We start from the raw sequence: 17,012 nt of genomic DNA, 5'->3' as shown, positions 1-17,012 counted from the left end.
AGATGACCCAATGCAGATGATTATAATTTTTTTTTTTGAGACAGTTTTGCTCTTGTTCCCAGGCTGGAGTGCAATGCTGTGGTCTCTGCTCACTGCAACCTCCACCTCCCGGGTTCAAGCGATCCTCCCGCCTCAGCCCCCCAGGTGGCTGCAATTACAGGTGCCCATCACTATGCCCAGCTAATTTTTTTTGTATTTTTAGTAGAGACAGGGTTTCACCATGTTGGCCAGGCTGGTCTCTAACTCCTGACCTCAGGTAATCTGCCCACCTCGACCTCCCGAAGTCCCGGGATTACAGATGCAAGCCACGGAGTCCAGCCCCTTTCAAGGCTTTTACATCACGTCACCTTCACAATGAGCAGTTGCTCCCATTACCCAGTGAACTCACCTTCTAATGGGACAGTTACCCCACTTGGGGCCTCAGCCTTGAAAGACGTACAGAGCAGGGACCTGTCCAGGGCAGAGAGCCAGATGGTGTGGAAATAATCCCAACAGAGAAAGCATTCAAGAACCTGGCCTCTCAATGACTTAACACCCTACTTCAAGTTTATGGCAGGTCCTTATAATAAAATCCTGCCTGGCTGTTTAGCCTCATAGGAAGCAAGGAAGCAGGCGGCATATGTTGCAGAACAATTCTTGGGTAGAACAAGGGGATATTTGATGGTTTGGGTTTTTCCGTAAGAAAGATGAAGTCCTAGAATAGAGGATAGACTGATAGAGTGGAAAATATTTCAGCCTGGGAGTTAGAAAATAAACATGCAGATTCTTGCTTTGCCATAAATGATGTCACCTAACTTGTGTGACCCTGTTTTCTTATCCTTAAAATGATTTGGTGAGTTTAAGATTAGGCCATTTTTTTTCCCATTTATTTATTTTATTGCATTTTAGGTTTTGGGGTACATGTGAAGAACATGCAAAATTGTTGCATAGGTACACACGTGGCAGTGTGATTTGCTGCCTTCCTCCCCATCACCTACATCTGGCATTTCTCCCCTTGCTGGCATCTCTCCCCAGCTCCCCACCCCCCACCGTCCCTCCCCTATTTCCCCCCAACTGACCCCAGTGTGTAGTGCTCCCCTCCCTCGCCATTTTTTAATGTATAGAACAGATTGGATGTTACCCTTCTTGAAAGACATTTTCCCTGCAAGAGATATGTCAGGATGTATCTTTCATGTCACAAAATTCTGTTTAAGGTCATAACTGCTGCCATGTAACATTTGCCTAATTCTAGAAACTTCTCTTTGAATGAATGTGTTGGTACATGTTTCTTCTCTTTCAGATAGAATGGTTAATTTTGACTTGTTGCTTTTGCACATCTGTCCTGGAAATAAAAGTTTCTTCCCAGTACTTCTGATTTATTTCATAGAAACTCTTAAGGGATGAGGCAGCAAATGGGCTCATGGGCCACTTGAAATTGGAAAATTCTGTGGAGATTGACAAGGAAACTCAATTTTCAGCATCTGTTCTCAGTGTAACATTCAAATTTGTGGAAACATAACTAGGCACATTTTATGATTATTTAGAATCTTAGTAAATTGCTCCAAGATTCCTAAAGTCAGTTTTGTAAGATCAGACCATAGGTTGGTGTTCTTTTAAGCATGTGTACTGTGTCCAGCATCACATTTTTAAAAGTGTTCATGATTTTTGTAAAGTGATTTGTTTTAAGCACATTAAAGGTGGTTTGAGAATTGTCGTGTGTTTTACACCTGCTTCAGCTTAGTTTTGTTTGAAAGTCTCTACAGCAACTCTTCCATAATATCTGTTGCTGAAAAGAAAGAACAGCCCTCTCTCCAACTCGTTAGCTGGCCTTGGCACCTTCTACTTCAGTAACAACCTTTTTCCTGTTATAATCTCTCCCTTTACATTCCACTGCCACCACTCCCTGTTGTCCTAGAGCTAGTGAGACTGACAGTCGCCTCAGGCCACATAGGTGGTAGGCAGAGGAGTAATTTTTTAGAAATTAAAACTGAAATTTTAAAAATATTTAATAATACACCCATTAGATAATGTTAACAAATAACATTTTTTATGAAAAATACCTTTTCTTTTCTTTCTTTTTTTTGGGGGTGGGGGTGGGGACAGAGTTTCACTTTGTTGCCCAAGCTGGACTGCAATGGCGCAATCTTGGCTCACTGTAACCTTCACCTCCCAGGCTCAAGTGATTGTCCTGCCTCAGCCTCCTGAGTAGCTGGGATTATAGGCGTGTGCCACCATGCCTGGCTAATTTTGTATTTTTAGTAGAGACGGTGTTTCTTCATGTTGGTCAGGCCGGTCTCAAACTCCCAAGCTAAGGGGATCCACTTGCCTCTGCCTCCCAGAGTGCTGGGATTACAGGCATGAGCCATCACACCGGGCCATGAAAAATATTTTTTCAAGAAATACTCCTTTTCACAGTTCTGTAGCAAGAGTTTTCACCTGAGTTAAGTGTGAGAACGACAAGGACAGTCGTTTAGTTTGGTGTGATCCCTCCAAGGAAAGTCCCTGACACCCCTGTAGGCTCACTTCTGAGCTTGGGGCTTTCTCTAGAACCTCCCATGCCTCAGTTTCCATCAGTCTCTTCCCAACTTTTTTTCATACAACCCTAAGCTGAACTTCAGTGAAACCCAGAGAAGACCAAGGGAAGTAATACTTTGAAAATCTTTATGAAATTCATATGTAATGATTACGGAGTAAGTAGAATCACTTGCTTTTAATTGTCATGTCTTGGCTCACTCTTCCCAGCACCTCACCATGGTCTTTCCTTCGAGCCCAGGGGAATGGGAAAGAGGCCTGGCAGGGAGGATCCGTCCTCCGCTGCTGCAGAGCCCGAGCTTTGGGGTTGTTAGGAGGCAGCTGTCCTGGGCTTGCTGCCCTTGGGGCCTGGGAGTGGTGGTTCTTCCTTAAGCAGCTCCCTTCTCTAGCCCCCATTCTGTCCTACATCACAAGCTGCAAGGTTGGTAGACCCCAGGTGCCTCCTGTGTGACCTCCACCGCTCTAGACCAAAGGTTCCAATCTCAGCACTTGACTGTGGGGCCAGATGTTTTGTTGTGGGGCTGCCCAGTGGCCCTGTACTTCCTAGGACATTCACCAGCGTGCCTGGCCTTACCCCTAGATGCCAGTGGCCCACCGCCCCCACCAACTGTGACAACCACGATCCCTCCAGACATTGCCTAATGTCTCCTGGCAGATCAGATCACCCCCAGTTGAGCCACCTCACTGTAAAGACACCTTTCCAAAATATGTTCGTTTGCTTACAAACCACACAGGGCACGTACTCATCTGAGCATTATATTTCCTTTAGAAGAGAAATGCTTACACAGAAGGGGGATCACTGCTTTATACTCTTCAAAATTATCGAGCATCCCAAAGAGCTTTTCTTTAGTGGGTTGTATCTACTGATATTTTTCATTAGAAACTAAATTCAAGCTGAAAGTTTTAAAATAGTTCATCTATTAATAACAATAACACCCATTACCTGTTGACATAAAAAAACTTTTATGTGGAAACAATTTTTTTTTAATTTGCTGAAGAAAGTGGCATGGCTCTGTTTTTGCAAATCTCTTTAACATCTGGCTCCATAGAAGGTAGCTGCCTGCTCCTGCATGCGGGCTGTTTTGATTTAATATGAGTAGCCTGTGAAAAACTCCCCATAATGAGCTTTAAAGGGCAAATCATACGTCTTCATGTTATCATAAAAACAGTTTTGACCTCGTGGACCCCTGAAAGGGTCAAGGGACACCCCCCTGCTGCCGCCCCAGGGTCCCCAGACCACACTTTAAGAACTACTGTTTTAGAATACTCTCCCCGTCCTCTGCTGGCCTTCTGAATCTTTTCATCTTTTTAGCTCCAGCTCAAGTTCATCCATCCAGAAACTTCAGTGAAGCTGCTTCTCACCATCTTGGACTGTATGTTTTCCATCTTTTAAATGTGTATAGCAGTTACTTAGTAGACCAGTGGCTGGCTGTACAGTTGTCTGTCGTGTTTACTGCGTTAGGTGACCTTTGTTCCCTGTGACTTGCCTTCCTAGCTAGATTCAGTCCTCAAAGGCGTCTATTGAGCTTGATTCTTCTTTGATCTTGCCATATATATTAGGACCTAGAGTCAAAAAGTGTTCGGCTGGTGGGATTTTAAGGTACTGAAAAGGAGAGCTTCAAATCAGGTTGCTGAGTTTTCTGATACTGTAAATTAGCAACAATAATAAAAAAAAATCTTGTTTATTAAGAGGCTTATTTCTTTGTCACTTTTTTGATTCAGCAATGGAATTGTAATGTAGAATTTTCATTTAATGTAATTTGTTTTAAATAAATAACACTACACTAAAGCAGAAGATTATGGTACTTCAGTCTTCTAATGTCTTGTGAAATTTTTTAAAAGTAGATATTTTGGTTTTTTTTCTTAGTTTTCTTTTACATATTTAGTGGAAAAAAGTAGTCTCATCAGATCTTGGTTCAAAGGTCAGTGGTAAAAAGTATAGTCTCATACGATCTTATTTTAATTAAAGCATTTCAAAACAGGATTTCCATTTAAATACGGTTATGCATCGCTTAATGAGGGGGGTGCATTCTGAGAGCCGTGTTGTTAAGCCATGTCGTTTTGTGACAACAAATTTTCCTACCACAGCCTCTCAAGTAACTGGGATTACAGGCATGTACTTAACACAAAGCTAGGTGGTACACCCTGTTACACACGTAGCCCATATGGAATAGCCTGTCACTCCAGGCTACACACCTGTACAGCGTGTCATTGTGCTGAACCCTGTAGGCACCTATAATACAGCAAGAATTTGTGTATCTAAACACAGAAAAGATACCATAAAATACGGTACCATCATCATATGTGCAGTCTGTTGTTAAATGTTATGTGGCAGTGACTATATAAAGTTTCCCTGTGATCTTTGGTGCTTTGTATTTATTTTATTTTATTTTATTTTATTTTTTTTGAGACAGAGTCTCACTGTGTTACCCAGGCTGGAATGTAGTGGCATGATCTTGGCTCACTGCAACCTCTGCCTCCCGGGTTTAAACAGTTCTCTGCCTCAGCCTCCTGAGTAGCTGGGAATACAGGCGCCTGCCACCACACCTGGCTAATTTTTGTATTTTTAGTAGAGACAGGGTTTCACAAACTTAGCCAGGCTGGTCTTGACCTTATGATCTACCCGCCTCGGCCTCCCAAACTTAGTATTTCCTTATTTTGGGAATATTTCTCAGTAGAGCGTAAGTTACATATATATATATATTTCATGTGTTTTATGAGATAGGTTTTGTTTTGAGCACCTCTTGTTCTGTGCGAGCACTGTGTTGAGGATTGAGTCGATAAAAAAGAAGAACGTAGTATTGACCTGTTCAGAACTGAAGTGTTGGCTGTCATAGCTGAAGTGTAGCACCTGTTGCTTCTGGACATTCAGGGTACTTGGGAGTAACTTGGCCCCCATTCAGTTAGATCTTATAGTCCCTGAGTGGATGGGACAAGATGGAACCCATTTCATGTAAAGAGCCACCTGGAGCTTTGGGTAAGAAAAATCAGACACTTCTCACGCCTGTAATCCCAGCACTTTGGAAGGCCGAGGCGGGTGGATCACGAGGTCAAGAGATCGAGACCATCCTGGTCCACATGGTGAAACCCCGTCTCTACTAAAAATACAAAAAATCAGCTGGGCATGGTGGCGCATGCCTGTAATCCCAGCTACTCAGGAGGCTGAGGTAGGAGAATTGCCTGAATCCAGGACGCGGAGGTTGCGGTGAGCCGAGATTGCGCCATTGCACTCCAGCCTGGGTAACAAGAGTGAAACTCCGTCTCAAAAAAAAAAAAAAGAAAGAAAGAAAGAAAAATCAGACACTTTAAAGCATCTAAGCGGACACAGGCTCACCATTAAATTATGGAGTTCCAGAAAGCACACTGGACCCTAGAGTGCATATTACAGTTAAAGCCAGTAGATAAGATCAGTCAGCATTTCTCACCCTCTTCAGTAAAAGCTCCACTACACTACATGCAATTCTAGAAGGAGCTTATCAAGCAAATGATATGAAATCTAAAGTTTTCCAGTTCAAGAAAGAAGCTCAAAGTTCCAACACTGAAGCAACGGCAGGGTGAATGGCAGCTTCTAGCCCTGCCATATGATGGTGGAAAGGCTTCCACCTGCATCCTTAGCGGAGCTGAGTGAGTCAGGCTGCCACCATAAAATGCTGTGATGTTTTCCTAAATCACAGGGAAGAGTCATCTGGAATATTTCAATTCTAAGACAGGCCTCCAGTGTTTCCTTAAATGTTGGGTACCTGCCAAAGGTCAGGGCACAGCAGTGTCTGGTTTAGCACAGCATCCTGTCTAATCATCTAGTTCCCATCAGCATGTTGTGTTAAGCAGAGACTTTCCGGTGCCCCTGTAGTGAAGTCAGTGCTGCTTCTAAATCCAGCCAACATTGTCATCTTCATGTTCTCCGCCTGGGGGAGTGAGAGAACAAGCCTAGAAATTAAGGTCTCCAGAAGGGGGGGAAATGCTTTATTAAGGATATAGGCTTTTTCTTCATCTCGTGTGTGTGACGGAGTCTCACTGTCGCCTGGGCTGGAATGCAGTGGTGCAATCTCAGCTCACTGCAACCTCTGCTGCCCAGGTTCAAGCGATTCTCCTGCCACAGCCTCTCAAGTAGCTGGGATTACAGGCATGCACCATCACGCTATGTTTTATATATTTTTTAAATATAAGATTGAGCAGCCCAGTGCTGTTAGCTCATGCCTGTAATCCCAGCACTTTGGGAGGCCAAGGCAGGTGGATCATGTAGTCAGGAGTTCAAGACCAGCCTGGCCAAGATGGTGAAACTCTGTCTCTACTAAAACTACAAAATTTAGCCAGACACAGTGGCAGGCACCTGTAATCCCAGCTACTCGAGAGGCTGAGGCAGGAGAATCGCTTGAACTTGGGCGGCAAGGTTGCAGTGAGCTGAGATCGCACCACTGCACTCCAGCCTGGGCGACAGAGTGAGACTCCATTTCAAAAAAAAAAAAATGAACACGGCCCTAAAGAGATTAATTTCAGACATCGTGCATCCTGCAGGTGTTATCTCTGACTGAGGACTGGCTTCGCCAGATGGTAATATCGAAGGACAGAGGGCTCTGAAGCCATTAGACCTGCCCTGGCCAGGATGTTCATTATTTACCACATGTGGCGATTTTTTTTTTTAATCGAACATTCTAAAGTCTGGGGAGGCTATTCTTAATTTAAATAGAAATTAATGAAAATTCAAATTATATAAAAAATTCAATCCCTCGGTTGCATGGGCCACATTTCAAGTGCTCCGTAGCTGCATGTGGCCAGCAGCTACTCTGTTGACCAGCAGAGGTGGAACGTTCGTAGCTTCACAGAAAGTTCCGTTGGACAGAGCTGTCTCACACCCTAACAGTATATTCCAAAATAATTCCAATGTAAGTGTATTTAATTTATTTTGTTAGCTATCACTGTCCTGAATATGAAATATCAAATTTAAGGTTAAATTTAAAGGAAGAGAAGACATACATTGGCAAAAGAGAAGGCAGGAGATAAAATTAGAGAAAGAGGAATGCATGGTGAGACAGGAGGGAGGCCTGTCTGCTGCTTGGTCTGTGCTTGGCCTGCACCTGATCCCCACACAAGGAAGACTCCATTGCCCACAGGAGTGGTTCCTGGAGAGACCCAGGAGCAGTCATGACCTTTCGTCCTCCCAGTCTGTCTTTATAGACATTTTCTGTTATTTATTTATTTATTTAGGGGTCAAAACACACATGATTAAAAAATAAAGGAATATAGAAATCAAAGTTTCCCCATCATCTTCCTCCTGTTCTCAGGCTGCTTCACAAGGCACAGCCACTTGACTGTCTTGCTGATTATGAACTGGGCCACTGTCCAGCTCAGGGAAGTTGTACGGTGTGACAGAGGCTGGGTTCTGGAGTCAGGTCACCCTTCTGTTCCCTGAAGGGGCTGTACCCTCTCTCGGTACCATGTTCTTTATCTGGGCTGTTCTTTCTGACATTGTGGCTTTCCTCCAGGCAGTCCTTTCATTCTGTCAGCCAGCAGGTTCACGGTGACACCCAGCAGTGCTGAGCCCCACTGTGAGTGCAGAGTTCCCGCACTCGTGGAGTTTGCCTCCAGTGATGGCACAAACGTGGAGTGCAGTGCTGCAGGTGTTTTCTGCAGGGCATGAGTGACATTGGATATGACAGCGTGTCACCTTTGCAGTGCAGTGGCCCTGGGGATCTCAACACCGTAGTGACAACCAGAACTACTCACATGGCTCCACACATCCCTGGTGACAGGACCCTGTGGCAGCCCCTCTGCTGAGATTGGGAGGCTGCTTCAGGAGGTCAGGGACGGTCTCACCAAGCAGACGACACGAAGAGTAAAATGTGAATGTCAAGAAGGAGGTCACGGTACAAAGATTAGGGAAAGATCCTCCCTCAGCCAGAGGCAGCAGCTAGTGCGAAGGCCCCATGGAGGAAGTGGGTTTGCCATGACCACCGCCAGGTGTCCACCGGTTGGCTAAGGAGAAGCGAGGGTAGGGAGGGGGGAGGGATGGAGGTAGGGAGCCAGGCACCGACAAGGGAGGGTAGGGTTTTATAAACAGCCTGCCTAGACAGGGTTTTGGGATTTTGGCAGGGAGTGGGGGTTGTTTTGGTTTTTTGGTTTTAGAGACGGGGTCTCACTCGGTTGCCCAGGCTGGAGTGCAGTGGTGCAATCCTAGCTCACTGCAGCCTTGAACTACTAGGCTCAAGCCATCCTCCCACCTCAGCCTCCCAAGTGGCTGAGACTACAGGTGTGCACCACCATGCCTAGCTGATTTTTGTCATTTTTTGTAGAGAAGGGGTCTCACTATGTCACTCAGGCTAACCTGAAACTCCTGGCCTCAAGCAGTCCTCCTACCTTAGCCTCCCAAAGTGCTGGGATTACAGGCATGAACCACTGAGTCCGGTTGGATAATGGGAAGCCACTGGTGTGTTTTGAGCAGGGAAGTAAGAGGATCTTCCTAGCTGCTGTGTGGGAACAGGAGACCAACTGGAAGACCGTGCTTCTTAGATGAAGGGTTTCTTTGTTCACACAGGGAAGGATGCGGCACTGGCACAGCCGGCCGTGGGTGGGCTTGTCAGCTGACCACTTGCTGTAGAGGCCTTGGCTGGGAGCTGGCTCTTGTGACTTTTGGCCCCTAGAGACTAAAGTGCAGAGAATTTGCTTTGAGTTGCTGGCTTCCACATTAGCAGCCTTAGTTTTTCCTAGACAGACTGGTTTCTTTGGAGAATCTCCTTTTCTTATCATAACCGCTGTTTACCAACCTTCTGCAGAGAAGGTGCAGGGGATGAGGCATGGACAGATCCGTTTTCAGAGCTAACATTCATCTCCTCTTCAGCCACGCATCTCACTCCTCTCCTCTGCTGTACCCAGTCTCCGAGTGCATGGCCTTAGGGGGTGGGGGCGATTCTGTAGGGACAGCACCTGCTTTCTCCCTCCGGGCCCACCCTGCTTTGTGGTTGCCAGATGGAAGGAAGTTGCATCTGTTGAATATTCCTATGCTGAGATGCACCAGTGACTGCCTCCACAGCCCTTTTTATTACTGGAGGTTGTAACTTGCCTCTTCCTTCATTCTCACTTGTAAGGCAGGCTCAGGAGGTTTGCTGACTACAAGTGCATCGTCGACCTTGATTGGGAAAATCTGTCCTGTTTTCCTTTATTTCTTCCTCTTATCCAGAAATTGTTGGCCTAGCACAAGAATTAGTAAAACCTTTTTTCTGTAAAGGGCCAAATAGCAAATATTTCTAGGCTTTAGGGGCCATGTGGTCTCTCCTGCCACTACTTAACTCTGCTGTTGCAGCAAGAGAGCAGCCATAGACAGTAGGTGGATAAATAGACTTGGCTGTGTGTCCATAAAACTTTATTTATAAAAATAACCAGGAGGCCAGATGTGGCTCATGGGCTGTGGCTTCCCAGCCCTGGCCTACAGGAATCCAAATCAGGTTCAGCACTTGGAGAAGCTGGCCACCTAATCTTCCCTCCCTTCCCTACCTATGGGTCTTTGTCCCTGGGCCTGTATCTGAAACCAGCACTGATTATGTTCTGTGAAAAAGGCACCTTTGTGTTTAATTCTATTCATCATCTAAGAGTTACTGGAGACCAGTGATTTGGCCCTGCCCAACTGAACAATAAGTATCTTATATCTAGTTGTGAATTTTTAGAATCGCAGTGTTTAAATGAAGGGAAAGAGCTGCTTGTTTAATTTGGTAATCCCCTATATGATAAAAATCTAGGAGAGAGGCTTTGTCACAAATCCAGTTGCCCATTTTGCTGTTTCAATGAAATACTTTAAAGTAGAGAGACTAACAGACATCCATGTATCTGTTGCGTGGATTGTTTTTTTACTTCAAATATATTGGGGAGCTGTTGCCTGGCTGCACGGGAGGTTGTGGGGTGTGAGGGCATTTGGACGTTCCAGCTTGCTGTGCCTATGTTAGGGACTAAAGGGGCACTCTCCCTGAGTGTGAGGGACGCCTCTGGTGTCTTATTTCCTCTTCCTAAGGAAGTGCAGCCATGCTTGTTGGGAACACTTGGGAGAGGGCCATGCACCACTGAGGCAGGTAACGCCCTTTGCCTCCGCACCTCCCTGTGGGCCTGGCAGTGGGGATCTACCCTGGCTGGGCACCTGAACCCCAGCACAGTTTCAAGGCCCGTCTGGGCACCACCTTGCCTTGCCATGTGGACTGGCCACCTCATCTTCCCTCCTCTCCAGACACCCCCACCACCTCCTCCGCGAGCCAGAGACTCCAGAATCCCAGAACCTCATAGCAGTAGACACATCCTCCCCCAGGGGCTCCGTGTCTCTTCAGTGGAGAGACCCTGGGAAGGGAAGGGTAGGGAACAGCTTCCTCTTTATTCCCGTAGCTTCCATTTGAGTGGCCGACAAGTGTCTCAAATAGCATTTCAACAGCATTTCAGATTGTGCCTCCCCCCCACCTTCCTTCTAGAACATGCAGCTGCTGCTCATGTGCGCCACTGTTCAGACAGGTGGGGGCCACAGTGCTCACTCAGAAGCCTCTAGGACCACTGACTTTGAGTGGCTTCTACTGAAGGGAAGGGCTGACTGTTTTGATTTGGGTTTGACAAATAATACTGAGTTGGAGAAATAATTTCTCATCGTTAAGCCAGACGTCAGGAGGCTAAAGTAAATTCGAGGTTACCTCTCCCCTCACTGGATGAGCAGATAAAAACAAAACTCCCCATAACCAGCATTCCAGAAGAGGGTGAACAGGGAAGAATCAAGTCCAGATTGCCCAAGCTGGGTCACTAAACAATGTCATGCTCCTTCACAGCGATTTCTTATCATTTTAAGATAAACACCCAGTTTTCGTTTTAGGAGTAAACACTTAAACTGAGGAAGCACACCTGTTGTTTCTCACTTCACGTTCAGCCAACACTAATGCCTCCTCTGTATCGAGAACAGCTGACCCTCCCAAAGCGAGTGTGTGTCCCTGGCTTTGTGAGACCCTTGCTGTTGCCACTATCAGCCTGGAGGACTCAGGGGTACTCAGAGGGTAGTGCAGCCCTCACCACCGTCTATTCCAGAAAACCCTCCTCGCCCCACAAGGAAGCCCCATTCCCACTAGCACCCAGTCCTCACTGGCCTTCCCCCAGCCTCTGCCAGCCGCCAGTCTGCTGTCTGTGGATTTGCCGATTCTGAGTAGTTGATGGGAATGGGATTGCGCAGTCTTTGTCCTTCTGTGTCTGGCTTCTTTTACTTGGCATAATGCTCTCAAGGTCCACCCATGTCGTAGCATGTGTCGTGCCTTGTTCCTTTTTATAGCTGCTATCCTATTGTTTGGATAGCACATTTCTTTTCATCAGCTGATGTATATTTCAGTTGTCTCTTCCTTTTGGCTATTGTGAATAATGCCGCTGTGAACATTCTATACAGATTTTTGTTTGAACACCTGTTTCCAGTTCTTTTGTGTATATACCTAGGAGTGAGATTGCTAGGTTATATGGATGGTCGTGTGTGTGTGTGTGTGTGTGTGTGTGTGTGTGTGAGAGAGAGAGAGAGAGAGAGAGAGAGAGAGAGAGAGAGACTTCACTCTGTCACCCAGGCTGGAGTGCAGTGGCATCATCTCAGCCCACTGCAACCTCTACCTCCTGGGTTCAAAAGATTCTCCTGCCTCAGCCTCAGAAGTAGCTGGGATTACAGGAGCCCACCACCACGCTCAGCTAATGTTTGTATTTTTAGTAGAGATGGGGTTTCACCATGTTGGCCAGGCTAGTCTCGAACTTCTGACCTCAGGTGGTCCACCTGTCTCGGCCTCCCAAAGTGCTAGGATTACAGGCATGGGCCACTACACCCAGCTTTGGATGGCAATTTTATGTTTAATTTGCTGAAGAACCACCAAACTGTTTTCCATATCAGCTGCCCCATTTTACATTCTCACCAGCTATATACAGGGGTTCCAATTGTTCCACATCCTTTATGACACTTGCTTTTCGATGAGACAGGGTCTCACTCTCTCAGCCCAGGCTGGAGTGTGATGGCACAATATCTCACCGCAGCCTTGAACTCCTGGGTGCAAGCTGTCCTCTCACCTCAGCTTCCTGAGTAGCTGGGACTACAGGTGCCCACCACCACACTGGCTATTTTTTTTTTTTTTTTTTTTTTAGAAAAGCAGTTCTTGCTATATTGCCCAGGCTGGTCTTGAACTCGTGGGCTCAAGCTTTCCTCCTGCCTCAGCCTCCCAAAGTGCTGGGGTTAGAGGCATAAGCCACGGTGCCCGGCCATGCTAATGTTATTTTTCAGTTTGAAAAAGGATAGGGGGCCAGGCACAGTGGTTCACACCTGTAATCCCAGCACTTTGGGAGGCCAAGGCAGGCAGATCACAAGGTCAGGAGTTTGAGACCAACCTGATCCACATGGTGAAACCCCGTCTATACTAAAATATAAAAATTAGCCGGGTGTGGTAGTGGGCACCTGTAGTCCCAACTACTCAGGAGGCTGAGGCAGAAAAATCGCTTTAACCCAGGAGGTGAAGGTTGCAGTGAGCTGAGATTGTGCCACTGCATTCCAGCCTGGGTGACTGAGTGACCCCATCTTAGAAAAAAGAAAAAGGATAGGTATCCCAGCAAGTGTGAAGTGGTATGTCGTTGTAATTTTCATTTACATTTCCCTGACATCTAAAGGTGGTGAGTATCTTTTCATGTGCTTGTTTGGCCATTTGTATATCTTTTTTGGTGAAAAGTCTGTTCGAGTCCTTTGCCCATTTTTCATTCGGGTTGTTTTTTTGTTATTGAGTTGAGTTCTTTTTATGTTCTGAATACTAGACCCTTGTATAATTTGCAAATATGTTCTCCCATTCTGTGTGTTTATTTTTCACTTTCTTGATAGTGTCCTTTGCACAAAAATGTTTAATTTTTATGAAGTCTGATTAATCTGTTTTCTTTTTAGTTGCGTGCGTCTTTGGTGTCATACCTAGAAACCATTGTCAAATCCGAAGTCATGAAGCTTTACCTTTGTATTCTTCTAAGAGTTGTGTGGTTTCAGCTCTTCTGTTTAGGTTTATGATCCACGTTGAATTGGTCTTTTCCTGTGGTGTGAGGGGCATCCTCCTTTATTCTTGTCCTTGTGGCTCTCCAGTTGTCCCAGCGTCATTTGTATAAGAGACTGTTCTTTCCCCAGTGAATGGGCTTAGCTCCCAGTTTTATTCCATCAGTCTGTATGTCTATCCTTATGCCAGTATCATACTAGCTCAATCCAAATGCACTTTTAAAAGATCCGAGACTCGGAGCGGAGGCTTACCACACCTGTGATCCTAGCACTTAGGGAGGCCACAGCTGGAGGATTGCTTGAGCTCAGGAGTTCAAGACCAGCCTGGGCAACATAGTGAGACCTTGCCTCTACAAAAAATAAAAAAATTAGCTGGTCCTAGTGGCAAGTGCCTGTAGACTAAGCTACTCAGGAGGCTGAGGGAGGAGGATCACTTGAGCCCAGCAGGTTGAGGCTGCAGTGAGCCATGATTGTGCCACTGCACTCCAGCCTGAGTGAGACAGACCCTATCTCAAAAAAATTAAAATTAAAAATAAATAAATAAAATATCTGAAAAAACATAGAAAACTAGGTTTTGTCTGGGAGGACAAGTAGTTTGGTGTTGCTGGAACATCAGGTGCGTATTTGTCCATGGAAATGGTTGTGTGAAGGCTGAAATTAAGGACTTGAGAGACAGTGATTGTGTGAGGGAGACTCAGCAAGCTCCAGGGCCTGCCTGAGTGTTGGCAGATAATGGGTACATGGGACGTGTCCATGCTCTCAACAAGCTCAAAATCTCTTTGTAGAAGCAGACATGGGATCCTAAGCCGATGTGTCAGGGAACTGCCTTAAGAACACGGGAGAAGTGGAGTCTGACTGCGTGTGTGAGGAATGGGGAAAACATCAAAGGGAATGGCTTTTGAGCCAGAACTGTAGGCTGAGCAGATCAAAAACTTCGTGTGTGGGTGGGAGTTTGGGAGGGAAGAGGGCACTTCATGCCGAAGAAACAGGCATTGAAACAGGGCGTGATCAAAGAACACTTGGGAATCTGAGAGTGGCCTGGCATTCCTGGAGTAAAGGGTGTGTGTTGAGAGATGAGCCCTGGAAAAATGGGTGTAGGGAGACAGTGGCTGAGCTCCTGCACCATGCTAAGGAGTCTGAACTTTCTCCTACAGGCAGTGGGGAGCCACTGGCATCTTCTGAGCAGGGGAATGGTCTGATGTGCCTTTAGAAAGGTCAATCCGGTGACAGCATGAAACTGACTGGAAGACAGCTATGCCCACCACTGTACCACCAACACTGAAAATTCAATGGGAGAAAGATGAAGGAAATGACATTCTGATTGTCTGGTCTATAGCGGATGGGGCTAATGCAGGGAGGGGTAATGTGTTCATTTGGACTATTTTCACATACACAGTAGTTGAGGGAATTGTACTGTGAAGCCCAGGTCCCCGTTGCCCAGCCTTGGGGTCATCCACGTGCAGCCAGTCTTGTCTTACCCAGGTATCCCCTCCACAAGCACGGCCCTCTCCTCACATTACATTATTTTGAAGCAAATCTCAGTCATATTTTATTTGTACATTCCACCTGTGATGTCCTCCAGCAAGGACTCTAAGACAGAACCAGAATGTGATTGCCACCATATAAACATTAACTGCAGTTCCTTACTCCCGGAAGTAAGCGTTAAGTCTCCATTCCCCTCCCTTTTTCAGTTGGTTGGTTTGGGTCCTGAATTGAATTGAGTCCTGAGATCCAAACCAGGTGCATACATAACACTAGGTTGTGGTATGTGCTGGTTCTTCCTCTCCTTTTTCTCCTTGCAATTTAATTGTTAAATCAGGCTGTTCCCATACATTCGAGGGATATGATAGTCAACCAAGGGCAATTTTGTATCCCCAAGGGATATTTGGCAATGTTTGGAGAGGTTAGTTGTTGCAGCTTGGCGGAGGGCTGCTTGCATGTAGCAGTCAGGGCCCACAGTGAGTCTCACCTGGGCTGAAGTGTGGTGGTTCAACTCTTGTGCTGCCGGGACACCTGCTGCCTCCCATTCCCCACGGTCCCTGCGTGCAGATCTCATTGCTGTTGGTTAACACACTCCCCTCTCTCTTGTATTTTTCTAACAACTGGTGCTTAGACCTCAGGGCTTGATCAGATTCAGACTGGACTTTCTGGCGGTAAAGATACTTCTTATGTGGCATATCACCTAGTCCTTGGCACATACATGGTGGCAGTTTGTTCTGTTGATGATAAAATTGCAGAAGGGGAGGATTTTGAGAGAGGCTGGAGCATGGAATTACTGGGGTATGGGGTGTAAGGGGGAGCTGGGGCCCAGCGTGAGGCTCAACCCAGAGCCAGAGTCCTGGGACTGAGGCTTGGGCTTGGCTGCAGCACGCACTGGGTGATTTCAGGCGTTCACTCCACAGCCTGAGCCCTGCTTTCCTCTCTTTCCTCTCTGTGAGCTAAGGATGGGCCAGCTCAGCCTGGACGATGAAATGCCGTGTGGGGCAGCCACTCCTTCCTCTCTAGCCATCTCCCTCTAACTACAGGCACCTTGCGGTGCCACCACCGGAGGAGTCTTTGCAGGAGCAGGGACGGAGCCCGGTGTTGGGGCTGAGGCAGGGTCCCCGCGGGGCAGTCCGGGAACCAGCACAGTGCTGGTGGGGTCCGGGCTGTGCTGCTGGCCTGGCCACTGGTGTCTGGCGCCCAGGAGGAGGGCTTGTGTACAGCCGCCGTATTTCGCAGGTCCCTGGCTTCTGTCCTCTGCCCAGAGACCTCTTCAGACCTTCCCCACCTTCCCAAGCCTCCACCCGCCCCGAGCGTCCCGGTAGCACCGTGCGACCTTGGCGGCCTTAGCCCCTGAGCCCCTAGGCTGCCGGGCGCGCCGTGTGCCAGGCTCGTTTCACTCCTGTTGTCGCCGCAGACCCTCGTGGGTGCCCTCCGGGCCCTCCTGCCACCCCGCTGTCCCCCAGCCTCCCCGCCCCCCCTTTATGAACCTGCGCCTTCCTGGACATCTGACGCTCCCCTCTGCCCCAAGCACGTTTTCTCAAGAGTGTCTTCGGTCCCAGGTCCAAGGAGATCCTCAGCTCCCGCTGGCGCGGCCTCGGGAGCCTCCCGCAGGGGCCCCAGACCTCGGTCCCGCCTCTGCCCTGGAGCCGGAGCAGGGGAACCGGCCTCTCGGGAAGAAGCGGAGTACTCTGATCTGATGACCTCCTGCGCTGCGCGCTCTAGGCTTCTGCTTGGCCATACGCGAACTGTGCTCTCCTGTTTCCTTTCCATCTCTCGTCGGGGGCTTTGTCCTCCCGCCATGGCCATGGCCAGGCATCCCGGAGCGGCCCCCTGGATCCCAGTACCCACTCCCACCCTCACCTGTGCCCACCCGCCCTTGGCAGCTGCTCCCAAGGGCACCCTCCCTCTCTCTCTCCTCCCCTCTCTCCTCCCTCTTTCCCAATCTTCCCTCTCTCCCTCCCTCCCCCTCTCTCTCCCTCCTTTCCTGTCTTTCCCCTTGTTCCTCCTTCCCCCC

General features: G+C 47.5%; 1 protein-coding gene and 1 long non-coding RNA gene across 6 annotated transcripts in view; both read left to right on the top strand.

Annotated features, from left to right (window-relative positions):
• Positions 1-17,012, top strand: part of PPP2R5C (protein phosphatase 2 regulatory subunit B'gamma) — a 170,570-nt gene that overhangs the window by 4,189 nt on the left and 149,369 nt on the right. The window lies entirely within an intron of this gene.
• Positions 2,300-4,874, top strand: LOC108304052. Its single transcript, XR_001825068.2, has 2 exons — positions 2,300-2,669; positions 3,824-4,874. It is a non-coding gene; the product is annotated as an uncharacterized LOC108304052 (long non-coding RNA).

Source organism: Cebus imitator, unplaced genomic scaffold (genome assembly GCF_001604975.1).
Source record: "Cebus imitator isolate Cc_AM_T3 unplaced genomic scaffold, Cebus_imitator-1.0 Scaffold52, whole genome shotgun sequence".
In the NCBI taxonomy this organism is placed as follows: Eukaryota; Metazoa; Chordata; class Mammalia; order Primates; family Cebidae; genus Cebus; species Cebus imitator.
This window is presented reverse-complemented; position numbering and strand designations above follow the sequence as displayed.